The 22620-nt window shown below is 36.6% G+C and overlaps 1 protein-coding gene across 2 annotated transcripts in view; it reads left to right on the top strand.

The window, feature by feature from the left end:
* The window catches only part of LOC132068445 (systemin-like), a 43435-nt gene that overhangs the window by 10166 nt on the left and 10649 nt on the right, over window positions 1-22620 (top strand). The window lies entirely within an intron of this gene.

The following is a 22620-nucleotide window of genomic DNA, read 5'->3' as shown; positions in this document are numbered from 1 at the left end:
TATAGCTCATAGCTCTAAAAGGAATCAAATTAGTTGATTTAATGATATTTGATTTTTTGAAGAATTCTTACGGGTCGTTTGGTTTGCGGACTATATATCCTAGTTATAATCCTTGGATTAATTTATCCCGTCTGGGAGTAAGATAAAATAATCTCAAATTTGATGGGATAAGGTGGGATATTCAGGATTAAGTTTGAGATTAAATTTAATCTTAAAATATCCCACCTTATCCCTCATACCAAACGACCCCTTAAATATAGCTTAATTGATGAGTGATGGTTGCTTTAGTGGTAAAGTACCTTTACTATGGATTGGGCTCCTCTCCATTTTCCCCAAGTTCTACCTTAGATTGAAGACACATGGCATGGGTTAGAATTAATGACTAAGATTTAATTGACTAAAACAAGACCTAACCATAGTTCATATAATTAATAACTTATCCATAAATATATTAAAATATTTTCTCTTTCTTCCTATTTTAATATTCCATCTTTCTTTTTTTTTTATCATGAAAACTCTTTAATGGTGATATTTTCCATAATATAGACAACTTTTTCAAAAATATACAATTATCAATTGAATAATGGGGTCTATATTATGTGAATTAGTAAGTATCACAATTGAAAAAATGAAAAATATCACCAATTGAATAATGGGTCTATTGGGGAAAAAAAATTAAGTGGCAAAAGATAATCGGGTAAATTAGAAAAGATATTTTATTGGGTAGGAAAAGTAAAATAGGTAGAGAGAGAAAAATATTCTAATATATTAATGGATAAATTATTAATTATATGAACTATGGTTAGGGCCTTGTTTTAGTCAATTAAATCTTAGTCATTAATTCTAATATATGCCATGTGTCTTTAATCTAAGGTAGAACTTGGGGAAAATGGAGAGAAGGGAAATGGAGAGGAGCTCAATCCCCTTTACTATATATATTATTCGGTAGATTGGAGGTTTGAGTCATTGGAGCATAATGGGGGAATAATATTGTTATCTTCTTGGATAAAGTATTGTTCGTTGTTGGTATAAAGTATTTACTGGCTCGACTTATTCGAAGAATGCTGTGTAAGCCACATCAAAAGGAGACGTACTCTCTACCAAAAATTCTCCGATTGCACTTCCTTTAATTAATATGTAATTTGGTTGCAATAATTTAATAAGCTTCTTATTTTGTTATTTAATTGGCATGCACTTCCTTCTTGATTTATTATTACTTTCCCTTTTAAAAGAAAAGTAATTATTTGTCAAAAATAAAGGGCATTATATCGATTTCCATAAGACATGAATTAGGACTCCCATTTTAATTTGGGGGCAGCATGGACAAGCTTTTAGGCTAGGCTGGAGTTTTGTTTCCATGAAATTGGAAAATATATTGATTGGCAACGTGCATGTTGCCGTACCCCTTCATTCGAAAGGGTTATTTTATTTTTGGAGTCTGTACCTAACAAATAAGATGGATCAATTTGATTAAGTGTGTAATTAAGTCACCAAATCTAGTTATTATTAAAATACTCGAGTCTTAAAATTTCATTTAAACAGTAAACTCTTGAGAACTCTGTTGACTCCAATATCTAAGTTAAGAGAGTCATTTAACGCAAGAAAGAGATATTGACAACCTCGTATAACCTTTAGTTTCCTATTTATTCTAGATTATAATATCTTAAGTCTTAGTTATATCATTAAACTAAATGAAGTTTCAAAAGAGGATCTGTACAGGTAAAGTTACTTCTAGACATTGATCATATTTGAAATTTACGGGCTCGATTAATTTAAATTCTCGCCAAATATGTTCACTAAGGGAGGTAATCCAAATCGGACCGAGTTAGTGCTTAACTAGTGGCAAAGTAAGCAAACAAAACAACAATTTACGCTGTGTGTCCTCGAGAACATCCATTTAAATTTTGTCCTTGTTAACAAAACTTTAACAATTTTAGATTCCTGCCAGAAAAACTTGCTCCTTCATCCACCTGATCCATCTTATTCTCCTCCTCCTTCATTCTCATTGCTTATTTGTGAATGGATTGGTGTGTATATTGTATATTCTTAATGATTTAGATAGGTTTGGTTGGAAAAAATTGAAGAACGTTGTTGTTGGATTTTATTGAGCCTGAAAAAGATTTGTTTAAGAAGACAAAGTGGGACTATTGACTTTTGAAGGTTTAGGTTGAATTTAACAATTGAAAATTGTTGGGATTAATATTAGAAGGTTGTATATCAAATTTGGAGTCATTTGAAGTTGATTTTGATCATTTTTTAACTCGTTGGTGGATTTCTTACACAACAAATCATGATGACCAATCAAAATTTTGTAATTAATTCTGGCGATTTGTCAGGATTTGTGATCATAATAATTTCAATCCTATTTGTGCAAATTACCCCAAGCAGAATAGGCAGAATATGATCCATTTAGCCACAATCAAAACCCATACCTAAGAACTTGTGAACAAAGAACTTATTATCAAGGCCCAATGCTTGAATTAGCCCAATTACATCTAAAGTCTTATCATTGTTGTAGAAGGAATTGAATGTCACTCTTTTCATTTCATATTTTACTTTACTACAATTAATAAGAGGCTAGAAGCACACAATTACATCTAAAGTAGCACACAATTACATCTAAAGTCTTATCACTGTTGTAGAAGGAATTGAATGTCATTCTTTTCATTTCATATTTTACCGACATGTGTGCTTCTAGCTCTCAAGGGTACTTACAGTAATTTCTTACTGTTGTGCCTTAAAATGATTCAGTACTTGTACTCCTGAGATTGTGGGACCCTTTTAACTTTTCCATTTATCTTGACTTGGCTTTTTTTTTAATGCCACGTGCTATGTTATGCATGTCACGTCATCATTTTAGTAGCAGTAATTCATGCAGTCATTTACTGTATATACGTACAAGTATGTATTGCTAATATCATAAAAACATTTTCCATGTATTACTCCTTCAATATCAACAAAGTTATTTATACTTTTAAATTCTAGTAGTATCTTTAAAACAGCCGGAAATATTAATAGAGTCCAAATATGGTTTTCAAAGGATAACTGAATTAAGTTTAAGTAATAGTGTGTGTATGTATGTTTATATATATATATATACTAGTTATGTGAGGCCCGTGTCAAACTCAAGATATAAAAGTAGATATTTTAATTAAAGAAATATAATTTGTGTTAGTACAAGTGTACAACAACAACAACAACATATACTCATTGTAGTCTCACAAGTGGGTAATTACGTTAGTAATAATTAAATTTCATATAAGTATATTTTCAATATATGAAAGCAAAACTTTCATTCCACTCCTTTAATATTTTAACTTCCATTTTGATAAAATTATTTACTTCAAATCAAATGCGGAGCCGAATTTGACATTTATAAGTTATGTATCCTAATTTTAAAGTTATTTAGTTCTAAATAAATAATCTATACATAGTTAATGAACTTTTAAGACAAATACATAATTTAACTTGTGCAACGGATGGAGCTGTTCCTCCCTTAATTAGGGATTAGGGGTTCTGTCACGACCCAACCCCGTAGGCCGCGACTAGCGCCCGAGCTGGGCACTCGTACACATCTGTCCACTATATTCATGCCATAGCAAACATAATAGGAACTTAAACATACAGAAAAGCACGGCGTCGCGTATACATATATACATATCGTACATATAGCCTGGGAACATTCAAGACACAAACACAATCGTACAGTGACTACCCACAACTCACACACATGTCTACAGACCTCTAAGAGTAACATGGAATCAAATGACGGGACGGGGGCCCCGCCGTGCCCCCGAATAAACATACACATATACAACAAAAGAGTCTGTACCAAAATATGGGCTCCGAAACGAGGGAGCACTCCAAGAGCGGTTGAACAGGAATCCTAAGCCGGCGGATCACCAAATCGTGTATCTGTACCTGCGGGCATGAAACGCAGCCCCCGAAGAAAGGGGGTCAGTACGGAATATGTACTGAGCATGTAAAGCATGGAATACAGTATCCAGAATCATACGGAAGTAAGGAGTATGGAACATGAGTACAGTAACCAGAAATCACAAGGCTAACCTTTGAAACACAAATCATGCATGTCCATGTCATAAACATAAGTAAATAATCATCATATACATATGCATATACATAACGTGTCCCGGCCCCCTAGTGAGGGACTCGGTGAGTAAAGTCATCATATACATGTACATATAGCGTGTCTCGGCCCTCTAGTGAGGGACTCGGTGAATGGAATCATCATATGCCATCCTGGCCATCATCCCTATATCATCATATCATCATATATATATATATATAGCGTGTCCCGGCCCTCTAGTGAGGGACTCGGTGAATAATGCAGAGAAGTGTGCACGAATGCGTGTCCTGGCCCGGGACTCAGTGAAAGACATATTGAGCTTGCACGAGCAGAGTAGTGAGAAACCATATGCACATAAATCATCATTACAGACTCAATGGATAAGTAAGTAATCGACGCTCGAGAGTAAAACGATAAACATGTTAAGTTCTTTCATAAAAAGTCATTAGGTCTATACAACGGAAAACCTCGGGGACCACGGATATGCATCAAACCAATCCGGGCCTACCCATGAAAGTTAAAGTCATTATACGTTATAGGATCATCTACGAGCAAATCAAAGCAATCCGGTGCTGTCTATGAAAGTTACGGACATTTTTAGACATAAGATCCCTTAGGAACAAAACCGTTTATACAACATTTTAAATCCAATCATATCAAAGACATAAAGACCATAGCTTGACCATATTAAGGATGCCAACATTAAGAAACGAATATGAATCATAAACATGCTCGGGACTTAAGAATGGAGTTACCTCGAGGCTCGTATCATAGCCTAATTACAACTAGGACATGCCAAAAGAAAGAAAGGGGAGCTTCACATACCTCGTCCGCTTCCTAAGCTAGTCCAAACTTAAGTCTCGGGCTGCCCACGATCTATAACAACAACATTATATACCAAACATTAGCTATAGATACTTAGGGATTCCAATTCCCAAACTAGCACTTTGTCTACGGAAATTCGGGCAGCATTTTCCCTATAAACTCAACAACCCCGAGAATTCAACTCGACCAAAATCATCAACAACAACACCAACAACCATATTAACAACATCAATAATCAATTCAAAATGCATTCTAACATTTGTAACTCTTTCTACATACTTCAACATTTCATTATATTCAATCCAACTACTCACATTCAAATCAACATCAATGCTTATACGTTCAATTACTAATCCGAACCCATTCAAACAAGTTTCAAGAACACTTTAAACAACCCGCACAATATTTCAAACAACCTAAACAAAATACCATTTCACCCGAAACCAACCCAAACCCGAGAGCAACAACAACAACACCTTTCCTTCTTCTAAATTCTTGAATTACACCAACAATCCACATGTTAACCATATTATTTTCATAAGTACAAAAACTACATAAGGATCACATTGGCCACTAAAACAGCCCACGACACTTTCAACTTCAATTTGAATCATTAAACTTCCGTTATCAACATAGAATCCACACGACAACAACAACCAAAACGCTAAATAAAATTAATTCATTCTTGGCATACAAGATGACCCATATTCGGCCACCACACACACACAAGTTTCGTGATTTCCATCCCTTTCAACACACTACAACAACCAAAACGCTAAATAAAATTAATTCATTCTCCCACACACATTACATATACACGGCTCCAACACAATACATACGGCCACAACATCAACTCCACACTTTCATGAATTTCATTCATTCCCACACTTCACAACATACACAAACCATGCATAACATATAAAAATGAAGATTAAACCTTACCTTCTTCACTTGGTTCTTCAACTTAGCTAGGGTTTGCAAGGATGAAAACGAGCGTTTTGTTGACTCCAACAACTCCACGTTAACAAGGACCCTTCAATTAGTGGGTTTGCTAGAAGAAATAATAATTTTTTGATGGCTATTTTTGGTCTTCAATTTTTTTCTCTCCATGGCCGAATGGTCTCAAGCTTTTGTTCTCCAAGCTTCTTGATTTTTCTAAGTGTGGAAATGGAAAAGATGACTAATTAGTCATCTTTTATGCTCTTATATTAACCATCCATGTGGCCATTGGCCCACATCCATGTGGCCGGCCACATGCCTCTTTTTTTTTTTCTGAATTAACAACTTTCATTATTCATTTTTAACCCCAAATTTCCTTAATATTCCATGTCAACATATCATAGCAACTTATGTCTTAAAACAAAATCGTGGTTAAAAGTCTCGACTTCGTATCTCGGAATAGTCTTGTCCTTAACTTTTCATAGTTAACTCGGATTGTCCCAATGTACGAAATACGGGATATAACATCCTTCCCCCCTTTAGAACATTCGTCCTCGAATGTTCAACTAGTCGCATAAGGTCTTGTAAGGATCTCGGGGGTTTCCTTTATTACCATAACATGCAATCTCATCTACCAATCATATTTTGCCTACATCTCCTCTTCGGCTTCTCGAGTCATCTCTTTATTTCCTAACTCGAACTCTTCTATCGTCCCTTTGTTCAGATCTTGCTCTCGACTTTCCGGTCACACATTATGTTGCAATCTTTACAAGAGTATGCGAAGGTGCTCAATTTAGCCCAAAATGCCTTGGCGTGGCTTCACCAATCCTTATATTTTACTTTGTCTTTGCTTCTCCTCTCTTATAGCTGATATCGGAACAAACCTTTGGTTCGACCATAGCTATGTCCTATTGCTTCCAGTACTAGTCCTATCTTAGTAATTTAGTTTACCCATCTTTACATCTTTTTTTAATGCACCCAAATATCATCACCATATTGTTCTTATCGAATCCAAACTTTCTCATTAACCATTCGCTTGGTCTTATCCCTAGCATATACTTATTCATGGGTAATATACTACTCTTATACGACTTGTATGAAGTATATCTCATCTTAGCCTCTAATTCAAAGACAGCAGTGTTACCTTTCACAATGTCTCTGTCTGGCGCTTGCATTTCTCGTGCCCGCTTCCCCCCTTTAGGGGTGTACTTATATTATTACCTGATTATATTTGCCCTGTGTCCGCATTCCCCAATCTCAATTAGGCGGCACTTTTTTTCTTTTCCAAATATCGTTGTGTTAGTACTTCCCAAGCTTAACCCGTAGCGAAAACAGCATCAGCTTGCCCTGTAACCTTTGTGCCATTCATTTTTCTTTTCACTTGAACTGCGTCACCCTGTCCGATTTATGCCTTCCATATACCGCTACGTTGACTGCCGGACTACACATAGCTGCTGACATAGCCATATACGGGATATCATATGCATACCTATATAAACATAATTACTACTACCTTGCTTACAAAATATTCCCAAACGCTATTCAAACTCACCCTAATTCTACAGCTATAACGCACCTTTTTTTCTCTTCACCGATTTAGTCCGCCTCGACCTACGCGACCTCTTAAGGCTTCCGCCCACTCTATATATTCTAGTTTCCCTTAGACTACTCTAGCTTCCCATTTGGCTCTCCTGTAGGTGACTTTATAGGATTTTTAGTAAACTTCCCGGGGTCACCCATCCTGAAATTTCTCTCACCCCAAAGACGCTTAACCTTGGAACTCCGGCGAAATACGATACCTTAATACTAGTATGATCGCGTCTACCTCACCGCACGACCTCCATCACATAGTCCGGAGTAAATTGAAGTCTTAACAGATTTCCGAGCGCTCCCATAGCACAATTACTATTTTAGCCCTTTTTCAATCCTAAATATTCACTTTTCACCTATGGGTCCGACTGCTTTCCATCCTAGACTTCCAGGTCCGCAATGATAGGGAACACACCGTATTCACCGTGACTTATAAATACTTGGCTATCGGCCTTTGAATTTCTGCTTACCGCTATTAAATAACACTTATACAGCAAACACACATATAAAAATATAAATTCCAATAAGGATTCATATACCTGTAGCTGCATCTGGTGACGCCTCCCGATCCTGTCTACTCGCCAAAGCATAGATGCGGTTCGAAGGACCGCTAGAACCGGGGACTCCGCCACGACCCCTACCGCGGCCCGCTGGTGTCGGCGTACCTTGCCCGTAGGGCGCATGGCTACATGCGAAGACGAACCGAATCGACCCAGTAGGCTGGGCTGCACCACCTGGGCTACCCCCATACGGACACTCCCTCATGATATGGCCTTGACGGCCGCAAGCAAAACAAGCACCTGTAACATAACGGCACTCCCCCGGATGGCGCCTGCCGCACTGAGGGCACTGAGGCATAGATGGCCTCGACTGACTCGAACTCCCATGCACCTGTGAACCTGAAACCCTGGAGCTCTGACCGGCTCCCGAATACCCCGTACTATCCGGTCTCCTATCCGTGAACCGTGGGGGTGTACCTGGCTAGGCCGAGAAGAATATCTACCATACCGCCGAGGCCGCCGCCTCGGACTCCCCGAATAACTAGTCGATCTAGCCCTCTCGGCCGGCCCCCGTCATAGTCTCCGTCGGCCGACGCCCTCTCGTGTCTATCCTCCATACCCCGGGCATGTGCTCGTACCCGTGCAATATCCATCCCCGATCGCGCCGCCATCACCAAACAACTGTCAACCAAGTAATGATCCAACCCCATCACATACCGGCATCCGGTCACCATATCGCCTACCGAGCGGGTGCATATCCGGCCAAGGAGTCAAACTCTAAACCGTCTCGAACACTCCCCATTCTCGCCTCGTACGTAGGAATCTGTCAACTCTGGCCCGCCTCATCTCCGGAGGCAAAAAGTGGCAAAGAAAGGCCCCCACAAACTCGTCCCACACTGCTGGAGGAGCATCCTCGCTCGACGCCTCCACGACTCATACCAATTAGCCTCTACATCATACAACCGATATGACGCCAACTCGACGTACTCGCCTCGAAGCCTTAATGAGCCGCAACGTACGCCGCATCCGTCTAATAAACTCCCGAGGATCCTCCGCGGGCTTTGACCCGAAAACTCGGGGGACCACAAGTCGGGAAATCACGGCCCTCCGACCGTCATGTCCGTCCGCATGATCACCCCCGATCCGTGCCTCGTGAACCCGGGCCGCCATCAACCTCGGTCAATAACTGGACCGCATCTCGCATAGCCCCGTCCTCCGCCCCTGGCTGGGGAGCTGGAGGCTGGGGTACTGGAACCTCGAGAGTTGGCGGTGGAGCCGCCCGACCCGACCGGCACTGCCGCTCCAAGTCCCTCCGATACTAGCGGTGTAGCGGCCGGGTTGTCGGGGCACAACCTCGAGTGCACAGCCCGGCGCACGGGCCCTAGTAACTCTCCGGCTTGGCTGGTCTCCCCCGCCGTAGACTTGCCCTTCTGGGCAGCTGTGGCCTTCCTCGGAGGCATCGCTGAAAACATAGCAAGTCGTTAGGGAGGAGTCATCCTGATAAGACAGCTCTATCGCACGATCTAAGATCAGAAGGAAAGATAACGTCCTAAATGTCCTGTAGCCTCCTGTTTATAGATGTGGTGCACAACACACCGATAAACAAGACTCTACTAGACACGGTCTGTAGACATTCCGAGGATGAACCGCTCTGATACCACTTCTGTCACGACCCAACCCCGTAGGCCGTGACTAGCGCCCGAGCTGGGCACTCGTACACATCTGTCCACTATAATCATGCCATAGCAAACATAATAGGAACTTAAACATACAGAAAAGCACGGCGTCGCGTATACATATATACATATCGTACATATAGCTCCGGGAACATTCAAACACAAACACAATCGTACAAGGACTACCCACAACCCACACACATGTCTACGTACCTCTAAGAGTAACATGGAATCATATGACGGGATAGGGCCCCGCCGTACCCCTGAATAAACATACACATATACAACAAAAGAGTGTACCAAAATATGGGCTCCGAACGAGGGAGCACTCCAAGTCACCGAACAGAATCCTAAGCCGCGCGGATCACCAAATCGTGTATCCGTACCGCGGCATGAAACGCGGCCCCGAAGAAAGGGGGTCGGTACGGAATATGTACCGAGCATGTAAAGCATGGAATACGGTAAACGAGTTATGGACATATTTTTCGGAAGTAAGGAGTATCGGAACATGATGGACGGTTAAGGAATTTGGGGTTAAAAGTCACAAGTTCGCTTACCTTTGAAACACAAATCATGCATGTCCATGTCATAAACATAAGTAAATAATCATCATATACATATGCATATACATAACGTGTCCCGTCCCCCTAGTGAGGGACTCGGTGAGTAAAGTCATCATATACATGTACATATAGCGTGTCCCGGCCCTCAGTGTAAAACTCGGTGAATGGAATCATCATATTTTTGCATCCCAAGCCACCATCCCCATATCATCACATCATCATATATATATATATATATATATATATATATATATATATAGTTCATGAAATAATGCATGGGAAGGTAGTGTGCACGAATAGGTGTGTCCCGGCCCGGACTCGGTGAAAGACATATTGAGCTTGCATTTATGATGAACAAAGCAAAGTGAGTGAGAAACCATGTGCACATAAATCATCATTACGTTTCTCAATGGATAAGTAAGTAATCGACGCTCGAGAGTAAAACGATAAACATGTTAAGTTCTTTCATAAAAAGTCATTAGGACTATACAACGGAAAACCTCGGAATCTTGTTTACCACGGATATACATCAAACCAATCCGGGCCCACCCATGAAAATTAAAGTCATTCATACGTTATAGAATCAATGTTACGAGCAAATCAAAGCAATCCGTTGTCGTCTATGAAAGTTACGGACATTTTTAGACATAAGATCCTTTAGAACAAACCGTTTATACAACATTTTAAATCCAATCATATCAAAGACATAAAGACCATAGCTTGACCATATTAAGGATGCCAACATTAAGAAACAAATATGGATCATAAACATGTCTCACTTAAGAATGGAGTTACCTCGAGGCTCGTATCATAGCCTAATTACAACTAGGACATGCCAAAAGAAAGAAAGGGGAGCTTCGATACCTCGTCCGCTTCCTAAGCTAGTCCAAACTTAAGTCTCGTCCGCCCACGATCTATAACAACAACATTATATACCAAACATTAGCTATAGATACTTAGGATTCCAAGTCCCAAACTAGCACTTTGTCTACGGAAATTCCGATAAAGATTTCCCCTATAAACTCAACAACCCCTTAGAATTCAACTCGACCAAAATCATCAACAACAACACCAACAACCATATTAACAACATCAATAATCAATTCAAAATGCATTCTAACATTTGTAACTCTTTCTACATACTTCAACATTTCATTATATTCAATCCAACTATCACATTCAAATCAACATCAATGCTTTATACGTTCAATATGCAAACTTCCCAAACGCACACGCAAGTATACGTGGTCGTACAAGTAATATGTTTTTGAAGTCCGTATATCGATCCCACAGAGACTTAGATTCTACCGTTAAGCTAATTCAAATTCGGATGAAACTATTCTAGAAAGTGAAAAGGGTCCGTATGTTTGTACGAACTAAACTTACAACTTACCGAAAAGTAAACAAATGTTTCAAAAAGGATGTGTTTGATTTGGATCCGGGAATATCTTGACAAATATTGTAAGAATTATCGACGAGAGAAAGATCTAGGGTCATGCCGCGTGACAATCCAACATCTTCGTAGACAATTTCACCTATCTTATTTCCTCCGGGTTACTAGTTGACGGTTAATTATGCTTTATGATATTCTCTCGAACTACTCACAAGCCTCGTAAGATGTTACTATAACGCCTATTTCTTATAGATTTATTTGATTTGGAAAAGATAAAACGCATTTATTTCTCCGTATTCAACTAAGTAGGCTAAAGGGTATATCTCTATCCCGAGAGCCGAATCGATTAAATCGAACACACTCTATTTATTCTTATTACGTACGTGAATTCCCTTTCTCAAGTTCAATTCGCGCAACTAAATACAAGTTACCTAACTATTGGTCCATGTATAATCAAACAATTAAGATCAAGAATAAATAAGCAACCCAAAATATGAAAAATCAATAGATAATAATTTTCATCAAACCAACTTTCAAGTCTTTCGCCACAACCCTAGAACATAAGAAGTTATATATATATATATCATGATTCGATCATAGACAAAAGAATTCATGAATAACCTAGGCGAAAAAGATGAAAAATAAAATAAACCTAGAGAGAGAAAAGAGAACGGTGGCTTACAAGTCTTTGAAATAATCCCAAAGACACGTCAAAGAACATAAAAACGTCTATATATAGTCTAGGGTAAAAATAAAATATAGGAGACCAAATCCTAGTCGTCCAATCATATCAAAGACATAAACCGACCAGTAGCTTGACCATTTAAGGATCCGGAAGAAAAGCACAATGTTCTCCGGGACTTAAGAATCCTTCGCGACGCGGAAGGATAACATAGTCCGGTTTACGCTTTCTTCCGCAAAAGAAAAAAGCGGACCTTCACAATTTTTTTTCCTTTTAATTCATCCAAACTTAAGTCTTCGACTCGTCACACAACGTTTAATCATCATATGCTCCAAAATCAATCACTTTTAGCCCGTTTTCCATCGTTTGTCTTCATCAACAACACCATACATATGAAATATAATCAATTCAAAGTTCAAATACGACAATTTCATCATAGATTAAGCGACAAAAGTCATAAGAGTAGGATGTAAAATGACACAAAACATGATATTTGTGCCAAATATCACCTAATCCGAACCCATTCAAACAAGTTTCAAGAACACTTTAAACAACCCGCACAATATTTCAAACAACCTAAACAAAATATCATTTCACCCGAAACCAACCCAAACCCGAGAGCAACAACAACAACACCTTTCCTTCTTCTAAATTCATCAATTACACCAACAATCCACACGTTAACCATATTATTTTCATAAGTACAAAAACTACATAAGGATCACATTGGCCACTAAAACAGCCCACGACACTTTCAACTTCAATTTGAATCATTAAACTTCCGTTATCAACATAGAATCCACACGACAACAACAACCAAAACGCTAAATAAAATTAATTCATTCTTGGCATACAAGATGACCCATATTCGGCCACCACACCACACACAAGTTTCGTGATTTCCATCCCTTTCAACACACTACAACAACCAACATGCTAAATAGAATCAATTCATCACTCCCACACACATTACATATACACGGCTCCAACACAATACATACGGCCACAACATCAACTCCACACTTTCATGAATTTGATTCATTTCCACGCTTCACAACATACACAAACCATGCATAACATATAAAAATGAAGATTAAACCTTACCTTCTTCACTTGGTTCTTCAACTTAGCTAAGGTTGGCAAGGATGAAAACGAGCGGTTTGTTGACTCAAACAACAACTCCACGTTAACAAGGACCCTTCAATTAGTGGGTTTGCTAGAAGAAAATAATTTTTTGATGGCTATTTTTGGTCTTCAATTTTTTCTCTCCATGGCCGAATGGTCTCAAGCTTTTGTTCTCCAAGCTTCTTGATTTTTCTAAGTGTGGGAAATGGAAAAGATGACTAATTAGTCATCTTTTATGCTCTTATATTGAACATCCATGTGGCCCTTGGCCCACACCACATGTGGCCGGCCACATGGCTCCCTTTTGTTCATGAATTAACAACTTTCATTAATTCATTTTTGACCCCAAAATTTTCTTAATATTCCATGCCAACAAGATCACGAGCAACTTATGTCTTAAAACAAAATCGTGGTTAAAAGTCTCGACTTCGTATCCCGGAATAGTCTTGTCCTTAACTTTTCATAGTTAACTCGGATTGTCCCAATGTACGAAATACGGGATATAACAGGTTCGAACATGGATATGAAAAAAATCTTTGGAGGGAGCGCTTCCCCCGATTGGGCGCGATACAGTGCGAACTATCTGAATTAATTGGGCTCAAATGCAGATATCGAGCACCAAACAGAAAATCAAAGAACATGAAAAATGAGGTAGGAGGTTCATAGCTTTTGAAAAGTAGACCTTAAAAAAAAAAATTAACTTAAATAAATAAGATTAGGACCTAAAGGTAATTAATTAAAAAGTTTAAAAAAAAATTGAAAATTCTTGTGAGGACTACAAAAGTCCATAAGTTTGCTCTTATTTATATATATATATATATATATATAATGTAGGAGTACCTATAATATGCAAATATTAGCTAAATGATTTGAAAATCACACACTCGAAAATACCCTCCATCATACTTTCATCGGTGTACTATTGCTAAATATATTTGGAATTTTTTTGGGAATCCCCTTGGAATTTCCTGGGAGGATATTCCCAACAGAAGTATGTTTCAAAAATGGTGGACTATCAGGCCAAAAAACTTTCTTGATCATACTATTTTACAAATTACTCCTGTAATAATTTGTTGGGAGATATGGAAAGTCAGGTGCTTAGTTATTTATGGAGGCAAGAAATGTTATGCTAAAGGTGTTTTTTTCCAGATTCTTAATCACTTGAAATGGGTAATTTCCAAAGCCAAAACAAATAGGAATTGGAATATCAAATGGGAAGAGATCTGTCAACAAATCATGCTTCTAATCCCCAAGGTTGAATGTACTATTGTTAAATGATACAACCCTCCTGAGAATTATTTGAAAATCAACATTGATGGAAGCAGAGACTCTAATGGAAGGGCTGGAACTGAAGGCATATGCAGAGATCACAAAGGCAATTTAGTTATGGCTTTTGCTTCTACTTTTGGTCCCAATTCAAGTATTATGGGCAAGCCAAAGCAGCCTTGGTTGGACTGGAATGGTGTTTTCTTAATGGGCACGATAAAATTATTCTTGAATGTGACTCTATGATTTTGATAGAAATAATAAAAGGCATCTATAATGTTCCTTGGCAGATGAAAGATATCATTTTGCAAATTCAAAACATTACAAGGAACATTAGCTGCTAGGTTCAACATTGCTATCGGGAAGCTAATCAAGTCGCAGATGCACTAGCCAAATGGATCATTATTAATGAAGAGTTGTTGATTTACTCACACACTAATCTCCCCTCCACAACTATTGGGCCTTATAAATTGGACCTCATTCAGATGGCATCGCTAAGGCATAAACAAAGGAGGAATATTTTTGTATAAATTGGGGTCCAGTTGATTCTGGAAGCTTTTTTGTTTTGCCTTAACACATTGGACCCTTTGTATATGTTATGCAGAACTTGTAAAGTTGTGATTTAGATAATTTATTCTCCAACTTGTTCTGTAATTTAGGGTTGGACTCATTGTCCCCTTACTCTTTGTAATCCCTTATTGGTGTTATAAAAGGTTGCGCCACCATACGAGATTTTTTTTTTTTTTTTTAAAAAAAGGGTTCTTTTATATTATCAATTCAACATTTTCACCTGTATTTGGGTTCGTGCACAACACGGCGATTTTATAACTAGTTCTATATACAAGAGCCTTGCACCTTATCACTACCACATAATCTAAAATATATTCAAAACTATTGTCTATCATCTGACTTAATTTGAGCAGGTGCCAAAAGGAGGTACAATTTGAAGATGAGAAGGTAACTAATCAACTTAGAAATTGATAAACCTTTGGCATGCAGTCTGACAGTCTAAGAAAATTTTACATTTTCAATGTATAAAAGTTAAACTTACAAATTAAGAAAAAGACACAAACCTTCATTGGGCATAGCAGATATATCAATCCTTCCTAGATGTACATATTAAATGAATAAAAGTAAGTATATGGTTTGCACTTGCTAGGATGCCTAGGAGCCGGGAATAGAACTAACATGGGCCACTGCATATACTAAAGGGAGAAGTGCTAAAGCTGAAATTTACAGAATCTTACTTGCTGCAACTCTTTACCATCTGTGGAGGGAAAGGAACATGAGAGTGTTTCAACAACAACAACAACAACCAGTGGACAGAATTGTCAAGTTGATTATCCAAAGAGGTTCATTCTAGAGGAAATTGTCAGGCAAGATTAGCAAGATGGTTAAAGAGGCATAACTGCTATCCTAACTAGAGAGATATGGTGTTATTTTTTAACTAGCTGATGATGTATTGTGGTAGTTCATTGTGGCCCTGTCTTTGTTCTGTGAGTAGTGAGTAGGTGAGTAACAAGTAGAGAAGTAGTATGCTGATGTATTGGGGCTATTTGTCCCGTACTCAGAATTTTCACCGGTACTTCAAAGTTCACTTTGGTTAATAAAATTGTTTATTTACCAAAAAAAAAGAAAAAAGAAAAAAAGTATGCTTTTTCTCTATTAATTTAAGTTTTTCAGATGAGATGGTCGCATACTTCAATATAATATCCGAGTAGGTAGAGGTCGTGGGTTAGAGTTTCGCCGCCACCAATTATTAAAAAAAAAATAAAAAAAATCCACGTGCCTAACCCATGAAAAAAAATCAAAGCCGCACATGAGAAAAATTATAATTAAATAAATAAAAGTATATTTTCTGTAATAGCTTGTTAAAATGAGATGGTCAGCTACTTTAACATTATCTTATGCTTAAATGATAGTAGCATATTTATTGTGATGCTTTTTTTTTTTTTTTTTTTTTTAAATTGTTTTTATTACATGGGAATTAGGGGAAAGGGAAATCACCACTAAAAAAACAGTGATTTTCGACCAAAAATTTCGACCACACGAGGTCGAAAAAGCCTTTATTTCGACCAATTTTTCGACCACACACGTAGGTCGCTAACAGGTAGGTCGAAATTTTTTTTCGACCACACGTGGTCGAAATCACATTCTATCGAAATTAAGGGAAAAAACTATTTTCGACCACATGTGGTCGAAAAAATTATTTTTATATTAAATTAAATTTAACTTTTTCGACTACATGTGGTCGAAAACATTATTTAAATTTAAATATAAAAAGAAAAATATTTCAGATTTTCGACCACATGTGGTCGAAATTGTAAATTGGGCCCAGATTTTCGACCACATGTGGTCGAAATCTAGCAACAATATTGCTAATTTTCGACCACATGTGGTCGAAATCTAGTAACAATATTGCTAAATTTCGACCACATGTGGTCGAAAATCTGGAATATTTTTTTTTTTCCAGCATTTGCCTGCTTTTGGCAGCCCGCCTACCAATTTCCAAATAACCAAATTCATCAACCTAAACAGCCATCCATTTCATCAACAAAGCAACACAACAACCCTAAACAATGTTCAAACACTTGAACACTTAAACATTGTCCATTCAAACACTTATAAACAATCAAATTCAAACACTTAAACATCATAAACTACATTCACACACTTAAACATCATAAATTACATTCAAACACTTAAACATGTTAAAGTTAAAAGTACTTCTAATTCGAATTAAAACTACATTCAAACCCTTAAACATAATATACATATCCATAATATACAAAGGAAAGAAGCACATGAATGATAAGGGAATGGTCGACAGCTAATCTTAACACAAGGTGTTAATGCGGAAAACAACGGTAACAAGAAATTGCATTGTAGGAAAAAAATGTTGATAATCCCGTGAATGATACTATATCGTAGGTGCAGTGGTTGTTGCCATAGCTTGTTCAGAAACAGCTGAATGTGATCAATTCACCCAATTCTTTTTCAAGAGGTGGATAAAACACCTGTTACAACACCAACAAAATCAGCAAATAAAAATCAGCAAAGGGTCCAAGTGCTAATGTTCATATATAGCAGCAACTAAAAACAGGTTCCAAGGACAGATCTAAAGCGTCTTAAGCACATCTTAAGATCTTCTTGACTGGTCATGATCCGTGTTTTATTTGTAGGAGACTTAAACATGTTTTAAAAGGAAAGCAACCACAAACACACTTAAAGCAAAAAGAAAGATCAATAGAAGAGACCAAGACGTGATAGGAAATACTAATTTAGTCTACATTATCCACTGAAACTAGCAAACTTGAATTCAATTAACATAACTTGCACTAGCACATTCAATACCGTATATTCCAAGGACAGCGAAATATATAAGACCTATTTCATGATTACGTGTAAAAAATCTTTGCCGCCATACAATGACAGAGCTAGTTTGGTGTCCGAATTCAACCTCTATGTTTTATGCTAACATGACCCGCATCCCCGGTTGAACAAGTAATCCGAAAATACTAAGAATAAACAAATTCACAAAACCTCCAAGGCAAACTAAATGCATACAATTTATTTTCTAAGCAATAAGCAAGATAAAAAGAAATTCCTATGTCCAAAGGTCAAATACAAAAAGCTACGATAAACCAAAACATGCACCTTTTTCAACTACTTGCATTCACCAAAGAATGCCATTCTTTTGAAATAGCAGCACTTGAATTTCTAACAATCTCTATAATTAATTCAGCCAGCAGGACTCAAATCTTAAATTACATGCCACAGAATTAAACTGATGTGGACTAACTCCTCTCATTGAATTGAACTCTTAATAATCCATTTAACTTGCAATTAACAAACAATAGCAAATAAGAAACCAACAATCTTTCTTTTATATATATATATATATATATATATATGTGTGTGTGTGTGTGTGTGTGTGTGTGTGTGTGTGTGCGTGTGTGGTGTGTCGAGGTGTTCAAAGCAAATTAAATCTGCTCAAACAATTATGCTGGTCAACTTTCAAAGAAGGCTTATTCAAGGCTTCTTCCCATGGATCCTGTCATGGTGAAATAATATATAAGAAGGTACCTTTCACTAATGTATTTGCTACATGCGAGTGACTGGTGTTAGAGGTGGAAATTTGTGTATCATTGATCCAACTCACTTATGAAAGGATTGGGTGCATATTTGCCTTGAAGATACCGGATTCAATTTTGGAAATAATGGACAGATCTGGTTTTTCGTGGCTACTGGTGTGATAAAAAGGAGAGCTGATGGATGGAAGTGGATGATTTCTTATCATCATGAGATATTTAGCCATTAAATACCATCAATATGAGATAGTTAGCAGATATGAAAATATGAAAATTCTATAAACCTTTGCTAGATTTTCGATTGGATACATACAAGTATATAATCCCTTTTCACAAGAGCATCTAACTAAAGTATATCAAATAGAAACTACGAGAATGGGAAAAACAGTTTTCCCTCTCTCAACAGCCACAACAATATACATTATGATGAAAGGCTAAATAATTCAAGACTTGTGCAAATCAGCACTGAAAGCCAATAGACTATCTCTATTGACCTTCACACTTCTTCCAAATAGTACTTAATTTACTTTGCATTCTTAACTTCCCTAATTTACTTTGCATTCTTAACTTCCCCTTCCCTTTATGGTTAAAATTTTCAATAGAGAATGTTGCACTTGCAACTAAATTCTTGGAATCTTCCTTAGTCATGATACCTTCCAATCTTTTCTTCCTCCAATTCGCCACCGGACGCAATGACTTCAATAGATCTTTGAACATGACTATAAGAAACTAATTCCTACAAACCACCTAAATCTTTTTAACTTCCATTAATAACTACATACTAACCACCTATGTATTAACAACTTACTCAATTTCAAATGCGAATTTACTATTACTCAAACTACGAAGTCTCCATGCCAAAACTAAGCAAAAACATGAATAAAAAACTTGATTAAAAAACTTAAACAAAACCTAAACGAAAACTCACAAAAAACAAAACACAACTATCAAAAATGAACAAAAACAGTCAAAAAATGATCGAAAACGGACCAAAAAATCTGAACAAAAATAGTCCAAAAAATGAACCAAAACAAATTCCAAAAATGATATTTTCCGTAACAAATTAGAAGATCAAGTTGACCATCCTAATATTCATGGACTACGTACAATTATGAAATAATGATATTTTTTCCAGCTTTTGTTGGATGATCTTAATCTTGATAATTGAGAGGCTAAGTGATTTTGCAGCTTAATTTAATTCTCGCTGTACCAATCCCACAAAACAAAAGTCTCCAAAGCATCCTTACAAAATTAAAGTTAAATTTTTCTCATTTGAATTATTAGAACCACACATGATTCCATCAACATTGTGCTATCAACATTGTGCTACCAAAGAACCTCAAACAAGAGAGAGAGAGAGATTTATATATAATAGTACTTTTCTTTTTGTTTTTCAAACTGCAAAATCTCGTATAGTACTTTTCTTTTTTGTTTTTCAAATTGCAAAATCTGTATGTACCGATATTTGCTTCAATATATCACTGGCAATAATTTGGATGCATAGTGGTAACACTTACCAAACTATTTTCACAAAAAAACTAGCATCCAAGAATTACCACTATAGAAACAAAAGTTCATGTCACCAAAATGTAGATTTTTAATTGTATGATTCAAAATTACTTCTTTAATCCATACCCCATCTTGCAACTACAAGCTAGTACTACTAAATATCTACCTATCATCACCAATAAGGTCCAAAGAAGTATATAATTCATCAACAACCATTATATGTTCTTCTTCTTGTTCTTCTTTTTTTAACCAACCAAATATAGAATGAAGGTAATGCAACTAATAACATGCTTGAGAACTAGTTCAATTCCCTCCTTTTACACCTATCCTTAGCACTATCCCTAACTGGAAAGATCCCCAAAAAAAAAAAAAAAAAGATACTTCAAAAGCAAATAACTAACCATAAAAAGATACTCCCATTACGGCTAGTGCTAGTGCAATACATTAATTAACAAAAAAGCAAGTAATTAACCATAAAAAGAAGAATTTGAGTAAATGATAAAATTAGGTTTTTTTTAAATACCTTCGATTATCCGTTCAAATTTCTCTCAATCGTCTCTATGCCACCGTCTAACTATACAATCGAAACTGTCCAATTTCCCTTAGTTATCAATTTGGTAAATTATCCTTAGAGAGGAGAGGGAGGGAGGAAGGAAAGAGAGAGAAAGAGAAGGAGAAAAATAAAAAAAAAAGTGACCCGATGGGGTCTAAATCTATCTGATAATTAAGTCAGATTTGACCAAATTTGAGTTAATTATTTCGACCACTTGTAGTCGAAATTAGTTTTTTTTTTTAAAAAAAAATTAATTGTTTTATATTTATATAATTTAATTATGTATAAAATATTTTTTTCCCATTTATTATTTATACAAAAATTAATTTCGACCACATGTGGTCGAAATTCACTTTTCCCATTAAAAAATCGACCCAAACCTTTAAAAAGTTTAATAAAAATGAAATTCTGCAAATTTCGACCAACTGTGGTCGATTTTTTTCCGACCAAAATTGTGGTCGAAAATTTTTGGTCGAAAATGCCCCCTTTTTTAGTAGTGAATGGGGGAGGGAATTATAACGTGGGGATTCGAACCCTCATCAATAAGCGAAAGTTGGGTAACCAATGAAAATGAGATCCCTACATTGTGATGCTTGTTAAATGAAGACAAGTGATTTATTCAAAAGAAAAATGAAGTAGCAATAGCAAGGTCGAATCCTAGCGTCTCAACTCTCAACGATGCCTTTATGCCTTTTTAAAGTATTTTTCCACTGCAAATTGCACACTTTCTTCTCATCCCCTTTTGTGTTTACAAAATAAGGGGAAAAAGTACAAATAATTCTGTTGATGCTTTAGAATAAATAAATGCAACTATGACCTCAGAAATTCTAAAGATAAATATAATATGTTTCATGTGGTGAGCGTTGGTACAAGTCTCTCTCTTACACCACTTCACAAAAATATGATTTATATGTATGTGTAATTAAGATATTTTTTTTGAAAAATAATATGCATATATTGAATGCCCTGAGATCGTTTAAAAACAAAATTAAACAAATATCAATTTGAGATAAAAAGTAAAATCTTAAAATGATCCATGTTTTATATTGGAAATCATTTTACAAAACGAATAGTGACAGTACGTCGATAATGTTTGTGTAAAATCTTGAATATGTTACTGAAAAAGCTTGAATGCATTACTGAAAAAGCCCTGTAGCTAAAAAGTGGAATTACCTATGAATTTAATCACTACATTTTCAGTAAATAGGTCGTAGCTAATAATTTTTTAAAAAAATAATCCCATTTTTAGAAACTTAACCTCTTCAAGCCTACCCCCCTCCCCCCCCCCACACACACCCACACACACAACCCAGACTATGAAGAACGTTGTTGATATAAGGACTCATTTAGTTAATTAATCAATAGTTCGCATTAAGGGCGGAGCTAAGGGAGTATATACATAAGGTAAATTATATAATATATGTAAAGGTTGAATTTCATTAGCTTATTCATATGTCTACTTTTTCAAATAGCTTTAGTGAAAATCGTGGCGCCGTCAGGACTATCTATTAACAGCTTCCATGAAAATAAAACATGACATCTCAAAGCTTTGAGTTCGCCAATAACTTTGCTGAATCTGGTGAACATTTCTTCTATAGACCCATCCTCCTTCATCATGAACAGTCAATAAAAGTGCATATTAAGACAATGCATGTTTGATGTATTCTTGAATTGGGGATTAAACACCGGGTGCAGATAAATTTTTACCATGAGCGTGGAATAATTTTTGCAAGATCTACAATAGAAAATGTAATAGTAGTGCAACAATAATAGGAGTAACTGAGATAAAAATAAAACATATATCTATGAGTTATTTTTATA

The sequence above is a fragment of the Lycium ferocissimum genome, chromosome 8 (genome assembly GCF_029784015.1).
Source record: "Lycium ferocissimum isolate CSIRO_LF1 chromosome 8, AGI_CSIRO_Lferr_CH_V1, whole genome shotgun sequence".
Taxonomy (NCBI): Eukaryota; Viridiplantae; Streptophyta; class Magnoliopsida; order Solanales; family Solanaceae; genus Lycium; species Lycium ferocissimum.
Note: the sequence above shows the minus strand (reverse complement) of the source record. Positions and strands in the feature narration are given on the sequence as shown.